Genomic DNA, 23,215 nt, shown 5'->3' on the forward strand with positions numbered 1-23,215 from the left:
AACCCTTTGCAGTCCATTTATTCAGCACTTGTCAGGCGTGTCCGGTCCAATTTATTTTCACACTTTTTAAAATATTTTTTTTCAGAGTAAAACAGGTTTAAAAGGCACTGCATGGCAAAAGGACATCAGTACTGCATCTCCAGCGAAGCTCCACCTCTTGTTCGCTGTATTTTTCACATACCTCTTTATAGACGTGCACACTGATAAATCCTCTCCTGATTACTCGTTTTATCACCAAACTCCTTAATAATGTGATCCAAGTCATTATTTTATTACTATAACATCTCAAAAAGCTCTGCAAATGTCTGTTATATTATTTGAGTGCTGGATGCGGAAGCAACTATCTCCCTTGTTTGTGTCCTTGTTAACTCTGTGGTGCATGGGGCTATCTGTGTTGCTCAGATATGTCCCCCTTTTTTTTCGGCTTCATTCAGCTCCTATCGGTCTCACTCGGACATTGAAAGGTTTTCTCTGCTTTTTCTTGATAAAAAAAACGACTAGAGACCTGTGCTTGACGTCTTTTTGATGATGTTGGACAGGGTCCGACATTGGACTGGAAAGGGAAAATTGTAATGTCGGACCTGGTCCGACATAGGACCGCAACAGGTTTATTATTACTTTTTAAATCCATTCAAGTACCATTTGTCAGTGGTTTACACTGTTACTACTGGTATTTATAGTGCTTCAGTAGTATTATACAGTGCCTATAGAAACCCAATGATCTTTTTTCACATTTTGTTGTGTAAGTGCCTCAGAGTTTCATGCTTTTTTAAATGGTGATTTTTTTCCACTTGTCTACACACCATACTCCACACTGTTAAAGGGAAAAAAGTTTTTATTGAGAAAAAAAAAAATAAATCTTAAAAATACAGAACTGAAAGATCATAATTGGATAAGTCTCCACCCCCCTGAGTTAATACTTGGTGGAAGCACCTTTGGCAGCAATTACAGCTGTGAGTCTGTTGGGATTGGTCTCTACCAACTTTGTACACCTAGATTTGGCAATATTTGACCATTCTTCTTTACAAAACTGTTCAAGCTCTGTCAAATTCCTTGGGGAGCGTTGATGGACAACAATCTACAAGTCATGCCACAAATTTTAGATTGGATTTAGGTCGGGGCTCTGACTAGGCCACTCAAGGACATTTACCTTTTTGTTACTTAGCCACTCCAGTGTAGCTTTGGCTGTGTGCTTTGGGTTGTTGTCATGCTGAAAGGTGAACTTCCGTCCCAGTTTCAGCTTTCTAGCAGAGGGCAGCAGGTTTTCCTCAATGACTTCTCTGTACTTTGAAAAATTTATTTTCCTTTCTGTCGTGACAAGTGCCCCAGTCCCTGCTGATGAGAAACATCCCCATAACATGATGATACCACCATTGTGTTTCACTGTAGGGATGGTGTTCTTTGGGTGATGACACTTTTTATTTAGGTCTAAAAGTTCCATTTTAGTTTCGTCAGACCACAAAACTTTTTGCCACATGGCTACAGAAGCTCCCGAGTGTTTTTTGTATACTTCAAGTGGGATTCAAGGTGGGCTTTCTTGAGTAATGGCTTCCTTCTTACCACTCTACCATACAGGCCAGATTTATGGAGTGCTTGGGATGTTGTGGTCACATGCACACTTTGACCAGTCTTGGCCATAACAGCCGTAACTCTTTGTTTGGAGGGACAGCCTGATCTTGGCAGGGTCTTAGTGGTGCCATACGCCTTCCACTGCTTAATAATCGTCTCCCTGATCTGTGCCTTTCAAAAATTTGGTCCTGGAGTTCTTTCGAAAGCACCTTGGTGCTCATGGTTGAGTCTTTGCTTTGAAATGCACTTCCCCGCAGAGGGAACCTACAGGAACTGCTAAGTTTATCCTGATATCATGTGAATCACTACAGTTTAACACAGGTGGAGGCCACTTAACTTGGTGTGTGATTTTGAAGACGATTGATTACACCTGAGCTAATTTAGGATTGCTATTACAAGGGGAGTAGACACTTATCCAACCAAGCTATTTCAGTTTTTATTTTTAATTAATTTTCTACAAATTTCTAGATTTTTTTCACTTGGAAGTTATGGGGTAGGATGTGTAGATAAATGAAAAAAAACTATTTTAATGCATTTTAATTCCAGGCTATAAGGCAACAAAAGGTGAACATTTTGAAAGGGGTGCAGCCTTTCTATAGACACTGTATCTATATTTGATGAATTTTAATTAATTTGAACCAGTTATTTAGACATTTCGAAAAACTGAATAATTTCTAACAGTTTAACTAAAAATGAAAAACAACACTGTAAAATTATTAAATGGAATTAAATGTTGCAAACAAGGGTTATTTCAAACTAAACCTGTGTATCTTTCAATATATATGGCGTGTGTGGCATGTAGGAAAAAAATCGATTGTAAAAAAAAAGAAAAATGCTATTTTTAGGTGTTTTTCTAACTTAAAGTTTCAATAAAGGGGGAGAGACTTTTACGTCGGTGAGACTTATAAAACAATTTTTACAGAACTGTAAATTGAACAAATTAAAACAGAATGAACTAAGGGATGGTGTGGTAGGGCTGAGGCCCTGCACATCAGAATGATTTGCTTTGTGTTTTGTTCGGGGGTGGGGTTTGGTGGGAGTTGTTGTAAAATAGTGTAAATAGTTTGTTAAGTAATTACTAGAGCCGGGCGCTCTGTCTGGGACATCCTATCTGCTGTGTTTGCTTGTGGGGAAAGCCATCTGGTGATTGGCCGGCTTCGGATCCCTAACCAGCAGGCAGGCATGTCCCGGCGGAGTGTCTTGTGATGAAAGGGGTGAGGTAATACACCTCAGGGCTGCAACAAGGCCGTCTAGACAATTAAATGTTTAAAAAGCCGAAATACTTGGATCACTGTGTGTAACTATTATCAGAGCTGCAGAAGAGGAGGCCAAAGCTGCAGATGACCGTGTGTGTCTGGGGCTGGGGTTTTGAGTATCTGAGAGAACAGGGATCTGTAGAACCCACATAAAAGGATCAAGCAGCGATGAGCAGCGATGGCTGTCAGTTCACGACACTTTTTTGTTTGTAGCTTTTATTTACAGTGTGATGAATGTCCCTTGGGCACGCTACCATAGCATCATGTGGTTCTTCAGTTTATTTACCTTAAATAAATCCTGTACGACTGAGCACTGTTGTTACCTCCTGGGTGTCTCACTGTCTGTCAGCAGATAACCCACATGCCCAGGTGATAACATTTTTAAAGTTTAACACAGATTAAGGTATCCACTTCTAACCTGATTAAGAGACCTCTGTGGTCTCGAAAGCAAATGTATTTTATTGACACATTCATCTTATCCTATTAAAATGTATCTCAATGAGATCAAATTGAAATGCTACCCTGTGTTTTTTTTAAAAAAAGGTCTTGTAATCAGGAGGTCCTAGTTTCAAATCCTGGCTCACTCACTGACTCATTGTGTGATCCTGAGCAAGTCAGTTAACCTCCTTGTGCTCCGTCTTTCGGGTAAGACATTCTTGTAAGTGACTGTGCAGCTGATGCATAGTTCACACACCCTAGTCTCTGTAAGTCGCCTTGGATAAAGATGCCTGCTAAATAAACAAATAATAATAAATAATACCCCCATTTCTCTTTGGAGGTGACAGCTGTCCTTTGTCCGAGTCCTTTGTGTTAGTTTAACAGTAGTAGTAGAGGAAGCTGTTTTGAACCGTATGCCGAGGTGCACTTGCAGTATATTGGGTTTGGTATGCCAATGTCAACACCAGGTATTTGTGTTTGAAGGATTGACAATGCTCTGACAAAGCTTTAAGGCTTCATAAGATCATAAACCTGAGTGAACAGGTGGGACAGATGAACCAATCAAAATGCTGAACTTTGGGAGAGGAGTCAGGAACTAATGAAATGTTTCTGATTGAACAGATTGGAGTTTAGCAGCTGAATTTATTAATTCAGATTGATAAAGAGCTGAAGCAAAACCACCGTGAAACCAAATAACTGGCCAAAACTGTTTTACGACCAGCGATATGTTCATAAAAATATTAAAACAATCACAATTATGTTGAAAAAAATATTGGAAGAATATGTATAACAAATCAGGAAACTACGGAAAGTAATTCATTGTGTTTTAAACCCTACTGCCTGTTCAGTAATACGAAGAGGACTCAAGGTTTTGCAACTCCTGTACTGTGATCAGACCCTTAACAAGGAAACAGCTTTTAAAGACAGTGAATGTGATCTGCAGTTCAGCAGTATGCTTGCTGTAAACAAGTTGATACAGTATCCCATAGCTTAAAAAATACTACCACTACTACTACTACTACTAATAATAATGTCCTGATTTTGAAATGTCAAACCGCCATGTGTGCATCTCAGTATGGGAACATCTCTTTACCTTCACCCAGCAATGTAAGTTAATGGAATGGTCTGAAAATTCTGGCTGCTGGAATACAGTGGAGTCTTGCACTGCAGCCAGGGCTCACATTGCAAACACAGATCTAGTTGTCTCGACAGCATCTTGCCAGCTTCCATGCAGTGCAGATTCTGAAATGAGTATTCATGCAGCAGGAACTGAGAGATTCTCAATGGAAAGTTTAAGGGAGACTGGTACACAAGATCAAAGTCCCGGTAACTGGATATTTTCAAAGATAAAATACGCCCCAGAGGCCCCAGTGTTTGTAGTTCTATACTACACTGTACATAAAACAGAAATCGCCAGATGGGCAATTCATCCATGGTCAAATACATTTTCCTCTTCTGCCCTTCATTTGTATATTATGTAAGTCACTTATCCATTCAGCTTCTGAGCACCTCTTTGGAAGGAACATGTCACAAAGTAGGGTTAAAGAAAGTGGACATAAATATATGTGATCATTCCCTAAGAAAACCTCACATAGCAGTTCATCTACGTGCTTCTGCTTTATTTTTAAAGTAGGTAATATTACAATCGATTAGCAGACTTGATCTAGCAGTATTAAAGTCTACTGTATTTATAGTGTAAATAGCACTGTTGGCACTTTTAGACAGTGGTCTGTGCTAATTGCTTTCAATCATTTTTGCTGCATTCAAGTTTACTAAATTGGATGTATGAAAGGTGGAAAGCTGTGCATTCGCATGCATGCTGTCAATAGGAAGAACTACTGATAGCCTTTTGTTTCTATATTACTGATTACTGACTGAAAATGGAAATTCTCACCCCCTGAGGTATTCATGCAGGTATGTATGTAAAGGTTATCAATGACAAATCTTGAGGTTAATTTGAACACTGCTGTAGATTTTGAACTGTGCTGAACTGGCATTGTACTTCACCTGCATTGTTTATTCACATTCAACTGTGATATTGTAAGGAAGACCATATCTCAAAGTTTCATACATTTAGAAGGGTTATTCTTCCTGTCATCAGTGCTTCTAATGGAAACTCCTGAAAAATAAGTTGGTGTGTTCCCTTATGCATTGTATCTCCATGGGGTGAAAGTGTAATATTTGTTGTTTAGTTATACTTACACGTAAAGTGCAGTAAAAGTCGTGAAATGAAAACCACCAGCACCTTCATTTATTTAAAAAAACAAACAAACATTTTTTTAAACATGTTTACTTTTATATGTTCTGCAAGTTCTACAAAAACATGATTGATTGTAAATTATATGAGTAATGTATGTCACTATGTCATTTTTCAGGCTATGATGTGTGGCATTTTATTTATTTAATTTAACTAACGTTAATTCATATATTAACAATACTGATTGCGTGTACATTTAGATTTTTTTCCTATCCTTTTGGAGCATATAAAAATATAAACACATTTATAACTTTATATTTTGTTTTTTGTTTTTATGGTATTTCAATTTTACAATGGGATTTATAATGTAATTTGGAAAAATATATGTGTGTTTAAAAAACATTTCATTCTTGTTGGAGAGTGGCTTCAGGGCTCAAAATGTGTTGAAGACAGCCCTCAGGAATAGACTATCAAGTGACAGACTAATCCTTTTCATAATAGTTTAGGGACCTCACTGGAAGGAGTGATTATGGGAAGGCCCTGGCAAAGTTCACAAATTAAAAGAAAATAAGGATCTTCTGCACAACAGCTGCAAAAAAGTGACTTGTGTAATATAGGGACACCTTGTCCAGTTTTATATTTTAATAAGGTAATTTCAAAAGACCTAATTCTTACTGACCTAAATACTAAATGAAAACATTGTTTTTACATTTTAATTTTCTTCCGAAACACAAGGTCAGTATATCAGTAGGCCTACTGTGGTTGTGTTGAATTCTAAATCATAAAACATATTGACACTAAAGAAAATGTCCCCCTAAATTTTGGTAGGGGGCCAATTTGGCCCTCAGTCAGTAAGACCTGGAGCAAACACTGCATTTCAAAAACTGTTTGTTAACTATACTTGTGTGATTTATCAGGTTGGTCCATCTGATAAATTAACAAATTGTAAATGAAGTCATTTCTGAATTTCTTTTTCTACAAAGTCAAGTTTAAATTTGCTTCTGAAAGTGGTCCAAAATGCACCCCCCCCCCCCCCCCCCCCCCCCCCCCCCCCCCAAAGACTTTGTCAAAATTATCATTGTCCACTTTCACCCATGTAAAATATATTTATAAATGGTTGCAGGAAAGCACCCTACAGTACAATAGTACACCCCTGTATTCTTCACCAAGTTGAATGGCCTCCTAATGCCCAGGAGATCTTCTAAAGCTTCAAGAGAGAAAATCCCAAAGTTAATGTGCTGCCACTTGAGCAGTGAGCTATTGTCCAAATCAGGAAGTTGACAGAATTACCAGTTTAGAAATTCCAGTCATTCCAAACCAGAACACTGCCACATAGATACAAAAAAGAGATTGAGTATAATCTATTAATTAGAAATGTTTAGGAAAATATTCACCTTGTGCTGTATAAATATATTGTCACAAGCTGAGTCTCTAAAAATATATGATGGTAAACTATGCTCACCTCTACATATCTCATATTTTTTATGTGTACAGCAGTTTGGCTTATTCTTGCTAATTTGCCTTTTTTGTTATGCATTTCTGGTTGTCTTTGGGATTAATAGAGTACTTAAATTGGAACAAAAATATAATGTAAATATATCCAAGGATAATTTGTTGAGATTAATTTAGTCACAAAAGAAAGCTAGAAGCTTTGAACATCCCTTGTGAAATGAAATTCCTCTAAATGTAGTTCCCAATGCAGACCATGTTGTGACTGTTTTTCAAAGATGACCCGACTTGAGCAAGTAGACAAGCACTTCTCCCTTTCTCTTTGACACATCCAGCCCCTGTAGTCACATCAAAGTGCGGCTTATTCTTGTCAACATTTGATTCTCTGAGATTTGGTAAGTGGGCAAAGAATCAGTTTTTTCCCTGCCTGAGGCAGTTCTTAACAGAACCCTGTGAACTGGGAGTGCCTTCAGAAAAGAGACCGAATTTAACATGTTTGATGCCTGATATCACAAGTCTGCCTAGGTCTTCAACTCCTCGGATTTCCAGAAATGGCAGTAATGTCGATAAAGCCTTTAACTATAGTAAGAACCGGACAGACCTTTTCATTATAAAAACTCCATTGTGATGAAGTTTCCACACCATGTATTACATATTATAATCTAATCTCATGAATTATTGCTGAAATCTAATCTTGATGCTTTAGTACCTGGACGGGTACTCAAAGACATCAAACTGAATCCAAACAAACCTGTACTCCAGTAGGTTTTGTTTTCTCTGAAATAAATGACAGTATATATTAGGAGTAGAAATACTAATATATACGTTTACATAATTTGAGGTAAAAAAAACGCGAATAAGTCGCTGCTTAAAATACAGATACATAATTTATTTGATAATGTCTAGTGCTCTATTTGGGAATGTTTCTGAACACTATATTTTTTAAACTGTTTAGAATGTTTTAAAACTGTTTAAGAATGTTCTAAAACATTATGTATATGTTAAAGGATTGCACCTGCTACTATATATATATATATATATATATATATATAAGATATATATATATATATATATATATATATATATATATATATATATATATATATACATACATAGAAGACTTTGGAATAATAAACTGCTCTGCGATTATGGAGAATACACCTCTTGTCGAAGAACAAAAGAGAAAGATGAAACTGCAACCTAGCCAGCCCTGCTTTAAGGCTGTAGCGCTTAACTCTTTACAGGCACAGGAATTGGTAGCACAGTTGTAACAATGCTACCAACACTAACACATACAGCTGTCCTACTACCTGTAAAAGCATGTATAAAAAATGTAACAAATACATTGGGCTGTACTGGGTTGTGTGAGACTTAAAGATGATAGAACAAAAGTGGTTTGTCATGCCCCTGCATATAATGGTTTTGTGCAGATACTTAAGCTATTTTCTGAAAGTGTTGGGGGGGGTTAATTGACACTCCAAATGAAGGAAGTGAATAATAATATTTGCCCATTTAATCCATCACGGTGGTTCCCTAGGCTTTCAGTAACTTGTTTCTAAATAGCAGCAACAGCAGTTATGAATAGATCTGTGATCTGTGATCTTATGGCTCTATGTATTGGTTAGTTTCTGTCTGATTGACATTGGTGAATTGTAAGGCCATGTTCACTAAACAAAAAATGTGTTGTTATGAATAAAAGAAAAGTTGATTACACTATGTAACACAATTTTTGTTCCTGGGTAGTAAGTGTTATTTCCTAATTGCTTATGCCTCAAAAGTATAGAAATGGCTGTTATTCCCCACAAACTTTGCTTTTGTGACCAGGACAGGTAAATTTCAAAATATCACTATTTCCAATGAGAAAACGGGAGCTTTTGTGTCTTTTCGTTCACATAAAGTCAGAAAAACAACATATGAATCCAAATTAACATGTATTTATACTAAAGTAATACAAAAATGACTACAAAAGATTTAGAAGTGAGTAGTTTTTCGAGATTTACGATTATACTGTAAATTTCGTCAGTACTTACAGAGCATCCTGTGAAGCTTATAACAACACATTGTTACCTTTCCTGTGTCCCACATTGCAGCAGAATATTTTTGAACATATTGACAACTCTCTTGATATTTTCATAAATCAACCGGGCAATACATTTCTCAACATTTACTCAAGAGTTATCCCAGGACAAAGAGATTCTCTCTTCTAAACATGGCAATGTATTCAGATCATGCTCCTCCTGCACATGGCAGTATGTGCAGATCATGCTCCTCCTGCACATCGCAGTGTAATTAGATCATGCTCCTCCTGCACATTGCAGTGTATCCAGATCATAAGAACATAAGAACATAAGAAAGTTTACAAACAAGAGGAGGCCATTCGGCCCATCTTGCTCGTTTGGTTGTTAGTAGCTTATTGAGCTACTAACAACCAAACGATCGTAATGTGGATCGTAATACCGATCCACAAAAAGGGAAACAAAACTGAACCAGGTAACTACAGACCAGTAAGCCTGACTTCTATTATATGCAAACTTATGGAAACTATAATAAGATCCAAAATGGAAAATTACCTATATGGTAACAGGGTACTGGGAGACAGTCAACATGGTTTTAGGAAAGGGAGATCGTGCCTAACTAACTTGCTTGATTTTTTTGAGGATGCAACATCCATAATGGATAATTGCAAAGCATATGACATGGTTTATTTAGATTTCCAGAAAGCTTTTGACAAAGTCCCGCACAAAAGATTAATTCTCAAACTGAACGCAGTTGGGATTCAAGGAAACACATGTACATGGATTAGGGAGTGGTTAACATGTAGAAAACAGAAAGTACTGATTAGAGGAAAAACCTCAGAATGGAGTGTGGTAACCAGCGGTGTACCACAGGGATCAGTATTAGGTCCTCTGCTATTCCTAATCTACATTAATGATTTAGATTCTGGTATAGTAAGCAAACTTGTTAAATTTGCAGACGACACAAAAGTAGGAGGAGTGGCAAACACTGTTGCAGCAGCAAAGGTCATTCAAAATGATCTAGACAAGATTCAGAACTGGGCAGACACATGGCAAATGACATTTAATAGAGAAAAGTGTAAGGTACTGCACGCAGGAAATAAAAATGTACATTATAAATATCATATGGGAGATATTGAAATTGGAGAAGGAATCTATGAAAAAGACCTAGGAGTTTTTGTTGACTCAGAAATGTCTTCATCTAGACAATGTGGGGAAGCTATAAAAAGGGCTAACAAGATGCTCGGATACATTGTGAAAAGTGTTGAATTTAAATCAAGGGAAGTAATGTTAAAACTGTACAATGCACTAGTAAGACCTCATCTTGAATAAAAAAGATATTGCTGCTCTAGAAAGAGTGCAAAGAAGAGCGACCAGAATTATTCCGGGCTTAAAAGGCATGTCATATGCAGACAGGCTAAAAGAATTGAATCTGTTCAGTCTTGAACAAAGAAGACTACGTGGCGACCTAATTCAAGCATTCAAAATTCTAAAAGGTATTGACAATGTCAACCCAAGGGACTTTTTCGACCTGAAAAAAGAAGCAAGGACCAGGGGTCACAAATGGAGATTATACAAAGGGGCATTCAGAACAGAAAATAGGAATCAATTTTTTACACAGAGAATTGTGAGGGTCTGGAATCAACTCCCCAGTAATGTTGTTGAAGCTGACACCCTGGGATCCTTCAAGAAGCTGCTTGATGAGATTTTGGGATCAATAAGCTACTAACAACCAAACGAGCAAGATGGGCCGAATGGCCTCCTCTCGTTTGTAAACTTTCTTATGTTCTTATGTTCTTATGATCCCAGAATCTCATCAAGCAGCTTCTTGAAGGATCCCAGGGTGTCAGCTTCAACAACATTACTGGGGAGTTGATTCCAGACCCTCACAATTCTCTGTGTAAAAAAGTGCCTCCTATTTTCTGTTCTGAATGCCCCTTTGTCTAAACTCCATTTGTGACCCCTGGTCCTTGTTTCTTTTTTCAGGTCGAAAAAATCCCTTGGGTCGACATTGTCAATACCTTTTAGAATTTTGAATGCTTGAATTAGGTCACCGCGTAGTCTTCTTTGTTCAAGACTGAATAGATTCAATTCTTTTAGCTTGTCTGCATATGACATACCTTTTAAACCCGGAATAATTCTGGTTGCTCTTCTTTGCACTCTTTCTAGAGCAGCAATATCCTTTTTGTAGCGAGGTGACCAGAACTAAACACAATATTCCAGATGAGATCTTACTAATGCATTGTACAGTTTTAACATTACTTCCCTTGATTTAAATTCAACACTTTTCTCAATGTATCCGAGCATCTTGTTAGCCTTTTTTATAGCTTCCCCAAATTGTCTAGATGAAGACATTTCTGAGTCAACAAAAACTCTTTTTCTTAGATTCCTTCTCCAATTTCAATATCTCCCATATGATATTTATAATGCTCATTTTTATTTCCTGCATGCAGTACTTTACATTTTTCCCTATTAAATGTCATTTGCAATGTGTCTGCCCAGTTCTGAATCTTGTCTAGATCATTTTGAATAACCTTTGTTGCTGCAACAGTGTTTGCCACTCCTCCTATTTTTGTGTTGTTTGCGAATTTAACAAGTTTGCTTACTATACCAGAATCTAAATCATTAATGTAGATTAGGAATAGCAGAGGACCTTATACTGATCCTTGTGGTACTTCACTGGTTAATATATGAGTTTATTCAACCAGGTTTAATATCTCACAAAACTATATACCAAAAGAAAATTCTATTAACACTACTTCTGGAATTAATGTGTACAGTCTGTTCTTGACGCTGTCATATTTAACACAAATGCTATAAATCCTATCGACTGTGTGCTACCAATTCCATTAAATTTACACATCACAGACCACCCTAAGTAAGAAGTAGCATCCTGTACACACTGCAATCATTTAATTTTTCAAATTGCTTCCCAGCCACCTCGTCTTCGTATTCCGGTGTTTTTTTATATGTACATCAAGCAAAGTTTGTGATCAGTGGGTGTAATAAGTTGCGTTAGAAATGGATTGATTAATTTGCTACACGAGGTAATGGTTGCGGGGACCAGCAGGTATTTACATTTACAGGATCCGAGGATGACCCAAGCCCCAGTGCATTATTTGTCAGGAAGTTTTTGTCAAACAGAACTCTTCATCCTGCAAAATTGAGATGCAATTTATCTACAAAGTATTCGAAATGTGAAAATAATAAATTAAAACAAAAGAAAATAGGAACTTTGCCATCAGCAACTTTCTGTGCAAAATGACAACATTTCTTTTTGGCCTGGTAACGAAGATTCGCCTAGGAATTTCATTAAGTTAGGGACATCATAGAAATATTTTACTTTCTACATGTACTTATACATATACACATACAAATTAGTTTCAAAATGCTGTTGTGAAAAAATGCATGACAAGTGGTTCGTGGGAAAAATCCAAACACCAAGGTGGTCCCTACATTGAAACAGGTTGGGAACCACTGCTCTATTTGATTTGCCTATGATATGTGACTAAAAATATAAAAACAATCAGGATTATTAAAAAAATAAATAATGTGAGATATGGACAGCACAGGGTTGTGTTTTTATAAATTCCAAGAATTTCTTGTAAGGGATTGTAACAGAGCCAGGAGTCCTGTACATGAAAAGTGGGCAGGGCATAAAATGTGTTTATTTTTGTATGTGGAGGACGAGCGAGGTGCCGTCCACCATGTTATTGTTTTGTTTTTATTTTGTATTTATTTTAGAACGGGGTACTCCCCGCCCCTGTGCATATTTTGTATTTACTTTGTATTATGATTTATTTATTGTATTTATGAATATATATGATGGCGTAGCCATGTGTTTTTGTATTGTTTTGCAGCGTGGATGGGACGTCCCATCCACATTAATAAACTTGTGCAGATTTTGTCCAAGGGATAATGGAATAATTACTAGCTACTTAAACCCCTCGGCCACAGTCTACTATTGGGTTTTCATCCAAATTGGGGATACTTATCTGTGATTCTATTGGTTACTGATGTATTCAGATGATGCAACTCAGATCATGCATGTTGTGTGTGTGTGTGTGTGTGTGTGTGTGTGTGTATATATATATATATATATATATATATATATATATATATATATATATATATATATAACTGTAGAACTTTCTAGAAGCCAATGTAGTAAAATGGAAGTTGTGAACTATGTATGCCACGCTCCTGTTTGTGCCAACTCGAAGTCCAAATAAAAAGCTATTTGTTCTTTTCAAATCTCTCTTACTCTTTTTTTTCCCTCAGTTAAATACATAACGAGTGTGGATGTTTGAGAGGAGGAATGAGAGCGAGCAAGGAGAAAAAGGAGTTTAAAAGTAAAACTACTAAAATGTAGGATGAGTGAAGGCTGACCTATATGGTGTTTTTGATTTTTGTTTGAACCTTTTATTTCGCTTGGTAAGCAAGTGTTTCTGTTTGTTAAAACTGTTTGTTCTATTTTTTGTTATTTAAATAAACAGCCATTGCACAGCAGTACTGCATTCTCGCATAACGTCACCGCTCAGCCAACCCTGTCACAGGGACAAAAGACTAGTGAAGAAAAAATAAGATTCAAATGAAAAATAACATTTTAGATTTAGTTTATTTAGTGTTACTGGTTTAAAGATATGTTTAATTTAATTTTTCTTAAGAAGTGCTAATAGTGGGCCGCAGTGCCTAATGTAGCTGAACAGATGGGTGTCAGGTTAAAAAGTCTGTTAAGCTGTGGTCTAGACATTAGGCAGAGCAGCCTAGTGTTAAGAAATTAGGACATTGTGCCTTTGAATCTCTGCTCAAGGCACAGCCAGTGTTTCACCTTGAGGCGTGTCACTTTACTGCTTATGTCACGGTCCCACCTGGCTGTAAAGACACAAACACTCCCCACTGCTTCCTGAGTAAATAACTTTTTCAATAAAATAGTGCTGCTTGCACTACATGGTGGTGCACCGTTATAAAGGCTTCCATGTGCTTGATTGACATGATTGGAATTGCCAGTGTTTTAAAATAAAGATCCTTTTTAAAATAAAGAAGGAAATGTGTTTATGATTTGTTATAAAGATTTATATATATATATATATATATATATATATATATATATATATATATATATATATATATATATATATATATATATATATATATTGTGATAGAGTACGTGTTCCCGACCTTAATTGGGGGTTTAGGGAACATCTTCTACTCCATCTTAGCGAGGGAGTCTGCAAGAGGAAGTCATCTTGATATTGTTAATGTTTGATTTAATTGAATGATTTTTTAGTTGTTTTGGCAGTTGGAATGATAATTGTGAATTAGAGCCACCTGTCCACACTTGTTACGGTGGGGCATATAAGCCTCACAATTTGTTAAGTCAGGGCTGCCAAGTTGGGAGAAGCAGAAAGCTGTGTGCTCTGCTTCAAAACAGTCGTGTAAAGTAAGTACTGTAAGTACTGTGAGTACTGTGTTTCTCTGTAATAACTGTGTGTTGTAGTTTCGTATCGGTAAGCAGTTTAGCTGCCCAATGGTCAGTCAAGGACTGTACTCTGTTTGTTTAGTACTCCTTTGAGGAGTTAGGCTTTTGATTGTTTTGTGTTGTTTTTCTATGAATAAATATACAGGCCCTGTCTTGTTTAAATTACATCTGTGGTCCAGTAAGTGTTTATTTTGCACACAAGAAGACAGTGAAAAGGTCCCGAATTGTGGCAAAGCACCCCCACCTTGTCATATATATATAGTACCTTGCAAAACTATTCAGACCCCTGACCAATTCTCTCATATTACTGAATTACAAATGGCACATTGAAATTTCGTTCTGTTCGATATTTTATTTTGAAACACTTAAACTCAAAATCAGTTATTGTAAGGTGACATTGGTTTTATGTTGGGAAATAGTGCCTGTGGAAGGGGTGTGGGTAATTCACTGACTAGGAGACAGACAGGTGTACTTGAAAACACCACACAGGTGCCCAGTTTTATTTTCAAGCAGTTCTTGCTTTTTCCTGCAGAGGGCACTGTTGACCGTGGGCTGCCTATCAACGATGATAGACAGCACCACAGAAATACCACAGCTAGTACGTGAACAGCAAGTGCACTCGCAGGTGCTCAGAGAAATAATAATGAAAACAGAAGGCGAAAAGAACAGTTGGAAAATAAAACTAATAAAACTACAAATAAAAGGTGCTGCACTCGGCAGCGTTATCCCAGTCGTCGCTACCCGCACGACCCGGATCACCGTCCTACTCTGTAGGCTAACTAGCCTGTTCTGTCACAATACGCCGGGGTCTGCCCAAGGGTTCCCCGCTCTCTCTGTCTCGCTATGAAACTCTTTGTTTCGCCTGATTCCCGGTCCTGGATCAGTGCTCCCGCACTCTCGTTGCGTCTAAGTGGGCAGACCTGAGGAAACAACGGAGCATTAATTTATAGGGCTAACAATCTCCCAAGACGCGCCTCTCAGCCATTCAGAGAGGGGGAAAGTCTACACACCCACTTTCCCACCTCCCCGTGTCACTGCCATGAATCACAGGCGGTTGTTGGACGACTGCCGCCCTCTTCCTGCTGCCCGTGAACACGCCAGCAAAGTCAGCACAGATCTCTCCCTGTTACAGTGCCACAGATTCTCAATGGGATTGAGATCAAGACTTTGACTGGGCCACTGTAGGACATTCACCTTTTTGTTCTTGATCCACTCCAGTGCTGCTTTGGCCTTGTACTTGGGATCATTGTCCTGCTGAAAGGTGAATTTCCTCCCAAGCTTCAGTTTTTTAGTGGACTAAAGCAGATTCTCTTGCAGTATTTTCCTGTATTTTGCTCCATCCATTCTTCCTTCAATTGTAACAAGATGCCCAGTCCCTGCTGATGAGAAGCATCCCCACAGCATGTTGCTGCCACCACCATACTTCACTGTAGGGATGGTGTGTCTTGAGGCATGGGCAGTGTTAGGTTTGCGCCACCCATAGTGCTTTGAGTTTTGTCCAAAAAGCTCTATCTTGGTCTCATCTGACCACAAAACCTTTTCCCACATTGCAGCTGGGTCACTCTCATGCTTTCTGGCAAACTCCAGACGTGCTTTTTGGTACTTTTTGAGTAACGGCTTCTTTCTTGCCACCGTCACATACAGGCCAGTGTTATGCAGAGCTCTTGATATGGTTGACTGGTGCACCATTACTCCACTCTCAGCCACTGAACTCTGTAGCTCCTTCAAAGTGATTGTTGGCCTCTCTGTGGCTTCTCTCACAAGTCTCCTTCTTGTTTGAGCTCTGAGTTTTGAGGGACGGCCTTTTCTTGGCAGTGCCTGGGTGGTGTGATGCAGCTTCCACTTCCTGATTATTGATCCAACTGTGCTCACTGGGCTATCCAAACACTTGGATATTATTTTGTACCCTTTCCCTAATCTATGCATTTGTATTACTTTATCTCTAACTTCTGTAGAATGCTCTTTGGTCTTCATTATCCTTCAGATTCACAGCCTTACCAATGATCCTTCAACAGTGGGATTTTTATCCAGAAAATGTGACAGCAACTTTAATGGTTCACAGGTGGAGGCCAATGGTAAGGTAATTGTGTCCTCGTTAGAGCAATTTTTTTCATCGGTGCAAACTGGGAGCTTCCACAGCACAGGGGTTGAATACTTATGCAAGCAAGATATTTCAGTTTTTTATTTTTCTTAAAAATATTTCCCAACATAAAACCAATGCCACCTTACAATAATTGATTCCGAGTTTCAGTGTTTAAAAATAAAATATCAAACAGAACGAAATTTCAATGTACCATTTGTAATTCGGTAATATGAGAGAATTGGTCACGGGTCTGAATACTTTTTGCAAGGCACTGTATATATTGTTAGTAAAGAATATGTATCAAACGACCCTTGCAAATACTTCAATGCTGTGCTTTCGATCAGCTTCCTGAAGTTGCATGAAAAATATGTTGACATTGGAAATGGGTCAGTTGCAGGAAAAGCAGGGATCGGTACTCAAATGTAAGCCAATGCGTCTGGCTTAAGTGAGTTTTGAGTTCTTGTAAGGAAAAAAATTGCAAACCATTTTGAGTGTATCTTTTTTTAAAAGTTATTTTCTCTCTGGAGAAATATATATTTAAAAATGCACTCAGAAAGACCCATTATCTGGGTCTCCGAATGGCTCACCTGGTATAAGCACTGCCGTAGTCTGCAGACATCCACTCTCGAGTTCCTGGGTGTAAAAAGACACAGATTGACTTAGAACATAAGAAAGTTTACAAACGAGAGGAGACCATTCGCCCCATCTTGCTCGTTTGGTTGTTAGTAGCTTATTGATCCCAGAATCTCATCAAGCAGCTTCTTGAAGGATCCCAGGGTGTCAGCTTCAACAACATTACTGGGGAGTTGATGCCATAATTCTGGTTGCTCTTCTTTGCACTCTTTCTAGAGCAGCAATATCTTTTTTATAGTGAGGTGACCAGAACTGCACACAATATTCAAGATGAGGTCTTACTAGTGCATTGTACAGTTTTAACATTACTTCCCTTGATATAAATTCAACACTTTTCACAATGTATCCGAGCATCTTGTTAGCCTTTTTTATAGCTTCCCCACATTGTCTAGATGAAGACATTTCTGACTCAACAAAAACTCCTAGGTCTTTTTCATAGATTCCTTCTCCAATTTCAGTATCTCCCATATGATATTTATAATGTACATTTTTATTTCCTGCGTGCAGTACCTTACACTTTTCTCTATTAAATGTCATTTGCCATGTGTCTGCCCAGTTCTGAATCTTGTCTAGATCATTTTGAATGACCTTTGCTGCTACACCAGTGTTTGCCACTCCTCCTATTTTTGTGTCGTCTGCAAATTTAACAAGTTTGCTTACTATACCAGAATCTAAATCATTAATGTTGATTAGAAATAGCAGAGGACCTAATACTGATCCCTGTGGTACACCACTGGTTACCTCACTCCATTCTGAGGTTTCTCCTCTAATCAAAGTCCCTGAGCTGTGTGGGGAATCACCGCGGTGAGGGAGAAAAATAATAATAATAATTGGGCATTCCAGATTGGGAGATTGGGAGAAAAATTTAAAATAATTGGATATTCTAAGTTTAAAAAAAAGCAAAAAAAACATTATTTATAAAGCGCAACGATTCCTACAAGGACTCCTGGAAGCAACTGTGTCTGGGGCATTCCTTCCTTCAACAGGAAGTGCATCATGGGAACGAGAGCAAGAGATACTCTGAAAAAAATAACATTGAAAATCAAATCCATGTTTCACATAATGTGTACCTCTTTTATAGAGTAGTGTGGGATCTGCGAAGTGATGGTAGTACATATTAGAATAGATTTACTGAAATCATTTTGTTAGCTTTGTTTTATTTGTTAGCACAAATTTTTTAAAACTTACATTGATCAATTTCACTTACCGGCAAAATGTTACCAACAGTCCGTTTCCTTTTGAATATTACATTCAAGTTGGCCACTGTACAAGTTATAATAATAATTTATTAGATGTATTTAAATAAGCTTAACCTATTCCCTTTTCTGTTGCCCATGACAATATAAGACCACTCTGATTTGTTTTCTGATTAGTATTGGGTGGTTTCTTACTCTGTTCGTAATTTGAATTTGTATGACCCATCAGTCTCATGTTGTTGGAAGTAGAATTTAAACCTATATAAGACTTCCTATATAAGACTACTTTGCCGAGATATCCTCAGTCAGACGAGAGGCACACTTAAGAACATAAGAACATAAGAAAGTTTACAAACGAGAGGAGGCCATTCGGCCCATCTTGCTCGTTTGGTTGTTAGTAGCTTATTGATCCCAAAATCTCATCAAGCAGCTTCTTGAAGGATCCCAGGGTGTCAGCTTCAACAACATTACTGGGGAGTTGATTCCAGACCCTCACAATTCTCTGTGTAAAAAAGTGTCTCCTATTTTCTGTTCTGAATGCCCCTTTTTCTAAACTCCATTTGTGACCCCTGGTCCTTGTTTCTTTTTTCAGGCTGAAAAAGTCCCTTGGGTCGACACTGTCAATACCTTTTAGAATTTTGAATGCTTGAATTAGGTCGCCACGTAGTCTTCTTTGTTCAAGACTGAACAGATTCAATTCTTTTAGCCTGTCTGCATATGACATGCCTTTTAAGCCCGGAATAATTCTGGTCGCTCTTCTTTGCACTCTTTCTAGAGCAGCAATATCTTTTTTAGAGCGAGGTGACCAGAACTGAACACAATATTCAAGATGAGGTCTTACAAGTGCATTGTACAGTTTTAACATTACTTCCCTTGATTTAAATTCAACACTTTTCACAATTTATCCGAGCATCTTGTTAGCCTTTTTTATAGCTTCCCCACATTGTCTAGATGAAGACATTTCTGAGTCAACAAAAACTCCTAGGTCTTTTTCATAGATTCCTTCTCCAATTTCAGTATCTCCCATATGATATTTATAATGTACATTTTTATTTCCTGCGTGCAGTACCTTACACTTTTCTCTATTAAATGTCATTTGCCATGTGTCTGCCCAGTTCTGAATCTTGTTTAGATCATTTTGAATGACCTTTGCTCCTGCAACAGTGTTTGCCACTCCTCCTACTTTTGTGTCGTCTGCAAATTTAACAAGTTTGCTTACTATACCAGAATCTAAATCATTAATGTAGATTAGGAATAGCAGAGGACCTAATACTGATCCCTGTGGTACACCGCTGGTTACCACACTCCATTCTGAGGTTTTTCCTCTAATCAGTACTTTCTGTTTTCTACATGTTAACCACTCCCTAATCCATGTACATGTGTTTCCTTGAATCCCAACTGCGTTCAGTTTGAGAATTAATCTTTTGTGCGGGACTTTGTCAAAAGCTTTCTGGAAATCTAAATAAACCATGTCATATGCTTTGCAATTATCCATTATGGATGTTGCATCCTCAAAAAAATCAAGCAAGTTAGTTAGGCACGATCTCCCTTTCCTAAAACCATGTTGACTGTCTCCCAGTACCCTGTTACCATATAGGTAATTTTCCATTTTGGATCTTATTATAGTTTCCATAAGTTTGCATATAATAGAAGTCAGGCTTACTGGTCTGTAGTTACCTGGTTCAGTTTTGTTTCCCTTTTTGTGGATCGGTATTACGTTTGCAATTTTCCAGTCTGTCGGTACCACCCCTGTGTCAGGAGACTGCTGCATGATCTTGGTTAGCGGTTTGTAAATTAATTCTTTCATTTCTTTGAGTACTACTGGGAGGATCTCATCCGGCCCAGGGGATTTGTTTATTTTAAGAGCTCCTAGTCCCTTTAACACTTCTGCCTCAGTTATGCTAAAGTTATTTAAAACTGGATAGGAACTGGATGACATGTGGGGCATGTTGTCAGTATCTTCCTTTGTAAAAACTTGTGAAAAGTAATCATTTAACATATTTGCTATTTTTTTTTCTTCATCTACGATTTTGCCATTTGTATCTCTTAAACATTTAATCTCCTCTTTGAATGTTCTCTTGCTGTTGTAATATTGGAAAAACATTTTGGAATTGGTTTTAGCTCCCTTAGCAATGTTTATTTCTATTTCTCTCTTGGCCTTTCTAACTTCCTTTTTGACTTGCGTTTGCAGTTCTGTGTACTCTTTCTGCGTACTTTCTTTTTGGTCCTTTTTTAATGCTCTGTAAAGTGCCTTTTTTCGCTGAATATTTTTTTTAATTGATCTATTAAACCATTTTGGCAATTTAGTTTTACATTTAGATTTGTCTACTTTAGGGATGTAATTGTTTTGTGCCTCTAGTACTACATTTTTGAAGAACAACCATCCTTCTTCTGTGGGTGTTTTCTCTATTTTACTCCAATCTACTTCTGTTAGTCTCTGTTTCATACCTTCATAGTTTGCTTTTCTAAAATTGTAATCATAGTACCCAGAAAATACCACAGTTTTGGTTTTCTCTTTTAATTTCCTTCCTAGCGCTCTGAATTTGTTTTGCAGGGATTTTGGTCTGTCTCTTCCAATGTTGTTTGTACCAATGTGGACGACTACTACCGGGTCGTCTCCTGTTCGTTCTAGGAGCCTGTCCACGTTCTCAGTGATGTGCTTGACCGAGGCTCCCGGAAGGCAGCACACTGTTGTAGTAAGGGGGTCCAAACTGCGAATTGAACTTGCTGTGTTTCTCAATATGGAGTCCCCAACAATCATGACCTCCCTTCTTTTTGCTGTCTGGTCACCACTGTCAATGGGGTCCTGGATGTTGTTCCTTTCATTCTCTTGTTGTTGGTTCTGCTCATCAAAATTCTGAAGTGACTCAAATCTGTTGGTTGTTTTGATTTCTGGTGGTTATGTTTGACGAAGTTTCTTTTTTTCCCTGCTTCTGCCTACCTGAACCCAGCTGTTCTGACCTTCTATCTCCCTGGTGGCTTTCAGTCTGTTAGGGGTGATGCAGACTTCCATGAATTGTGGGTGTGCCAGTTCCTCAAGATCCTGTTGCTGTCTCACTTCTTCCAGCTCCATTTCTAGCATACTTACTAGTTTATGCAAATCCTGGATCGCGCGGCACTTTACGCACACTTGGTTTAGCTCTGCTGGGTTTTCTCGGATTTCCCACATCATTCAGGTGTCACAGATTACTGGCTTGAAGACCATGTTGAGGTTTTTTTTTTTTTTTTTTTTAAGTTTAGTTTCTTCTGCAGCCGTCAACCTGCTTTCAAACTGCTTCGAAACTGCTCTGTACTTTTCCACGCCTGTACTTTTCCCACTCGCTGTCGCTGGGAAGACTGCCTCGTTTAACTGCATTGTTCTGCTGTGCTGTTGACTCCTCCCCTCGCCCGTGTCTCAAAACGGCGCTGAATTTGAATCAGCTGCTCCGAGTTTCAGCTTGTTTGTTATCAGGAAAACACACGCGGCTGTTTGACTTTGAGCTGCTGCTGTGTTTCCCCAATGTCCATTGAGTATAAGTATCAGTCCATGAAGATAGCCTTCCTCTTGGCTATCACCTCCGCAAAGCAGGTTAGTGAGCTGCAGGAGCTGTCTGTGCATAGCTCCTGCATGCGTATTTGGGATGATGGTAGCCAACCTTGCTTTTTTCCCCAAGATGGTTACAGCCTTCCACATGACTCAGTCTGTGGAACTGGAGCCCTTTCATCCTCCACCATTTGCTATGGAGGAGGATAGGAAGTTGAACCTTTTCTGCCCGGTTCGGTCATTGAGATGTTATGTGGATAGGACGAGAGCACTGCATCAGTCTGACCAGCTCTTCGTCTGCCATGGAACACTGACTCTGGGACAACCCCTTTCGATGCAGCGACTGTCGCATTGGATTGCGGATACAGTCTCGACTGTGTATAATGTACTGGCTTACCCCTGCCTGGGTGGGTAGCCACACATTTCACGAGAGGTGTGGCTACGTCATGGGCCCTCTTTCGAGGTGCCTCCATGGCTGAGATTTTTTTGATGCGGCTAGCTGGGCTACCCCGCATACTTTTTCCAGGTTCTATTGTCTAAATGTGATAGATTCCTCATTGCCCTTTGTGGGCACTAGGATCCTTGAGGTTGCACGCTCGCACCGCAGACCTCGCTCAGGCAGGGCTAAAGCGTCCCTCGTATGCTGCCATTCTTTTCTCCCTCGCGATGACTCTGGTACTCGTTTTCCCGCAACAATGTTTTGGTGGCCATCTTCGAATTGAAAGGGAACGTTAGTTTACCTATTGTAAACCTGGTTCTCTGAAAGAGAAGATGGCCACCAACTGCTAGGTCGCGTCAGTCGACCTCACTGTTTCATCGTGAAAAGAGGGTGAGGCTCCCCTGCGTGACGGTTATGTACCCTTGGTAGGTGGGACCGAGGGGGTCATCGAGGGGAGGGGGCCTATCAGCAGCTTTGATAGAAAGAGCTCAGTGACACCTACCAATAGGCAGGCGCATATCCCATAATGATGTTTTGGTGGCCATCTTCTCTTTCAGGGAACCAGGTTTACGGTAGGTAAACTAACGTTTTCCGTATTGTTATAATGTTACGAAACTCATTCCAACGATACACGAATATATTGCAATGCCAGCAATGATATCCCTTATATAAAAATATGCAAGTAAATATGTTTTTCGTATGTAAAATATAGGTACACAGTATGAATTTGTGATTATGAATTGTTCAGTTACAAAAGTTGTCAATACATTTTGGGGTTTTTCACATTTGTTCCACTTAGTATGGTACTATAAATCGTTAGTCTATAGAAAGGGATAAACTAACTTAATCTCGTACTTAGTAACCTCTAGAGGGCAGCAGCAGTTATTTTGGGTTCATTGCAATTAAGATTATTTTTAGTACGCAGCTGGAGACTA

The 23,215-nt window shown here is 38.5% G+C and overlaps 1 protein-coding gene across 3 annotated transcripts in view; it reads left to right on the top strand.

Moving 5' to 3' along the window:
• Nucleotides 1-23,215, top strand: part of LOC121300936 (cAMP-dependent protein kinase type I-beta regulatory subunit) — a 197,317-nt gene that overhangs the window by 118,509 nt on the left and 55,593 nt on the right. The gene's annotated exons all lie outside the window — the stretch shown is intronic.

Source organism: Polyodon spathula, chromosome 26 (assembly GCF_017654505.1).
Source record: "Polyodon spathula isolate WHYD16114869_AA chromosome 26, ASM1765450v1, whole genome shotgun sequence".
Classification (NCBI taxonomy): domain Eukaryota; kingdom Metazoa; phylum Chordata; class Actinopteri; order Acipenseriformes; family Polyodontidae; genus Polyodon; species Polyodon spathula.